Genomic DNA, 408 nt, shown 5'->3' with positions numbered 1-408 from the left:
CATTAAATATGATCAAAGGTATGTATTAAAAATACTGTAAAAATGACACACAAGCTTGTCAACAATAATAATTGTTATTATTAAAGTAGGAATATCTACAGAATGACTAACATTCAGTCTGGCACAATAAAACGATTAAAATCACCCGCAAAGCTTAATGAGATGAATCTGATCAACTGTTTGACAAGCATCTGATAAATAATGATTATTTAAAAGAACAGGGTGTGCTTACAAACATTACTCGTGCTCAGTGTGTCCTCACCTTTTGTCTGAGGCCCGCAACACTTTAGCAAACACCTCCAGCTCACAAAACTCCCCTCCCAGCTGGCAGAGCCGGCCCTGCTGGTAAAGCTGAAACACACAAACACACAAACACAGAGTGGAAAACAGTGAGAATCCACAGCTTAG

The sequence above is a fragment of the Austrofundulus limnaeus genome, unplaced genomic scaffold (genome assembly GCF_001266775.1).
Source record: "Austrofundulus limnaeus strain Quisiro unplaced genomic scaffold, Austrofundulus_limnaeus-1.0 Scaffold2536, whole genome shotgun sequence".
In the NCBI taxonomy this organism is placed as follows: Eukaryota; Metazoa; Chordata; class Actinopteri; order Cyprinodontiformes; family Rivulidae; genus Austrofundulus; species Austrofundulus limnaeus.
This window is presented reverse-complemented; position numbering follows the sequence as displayed.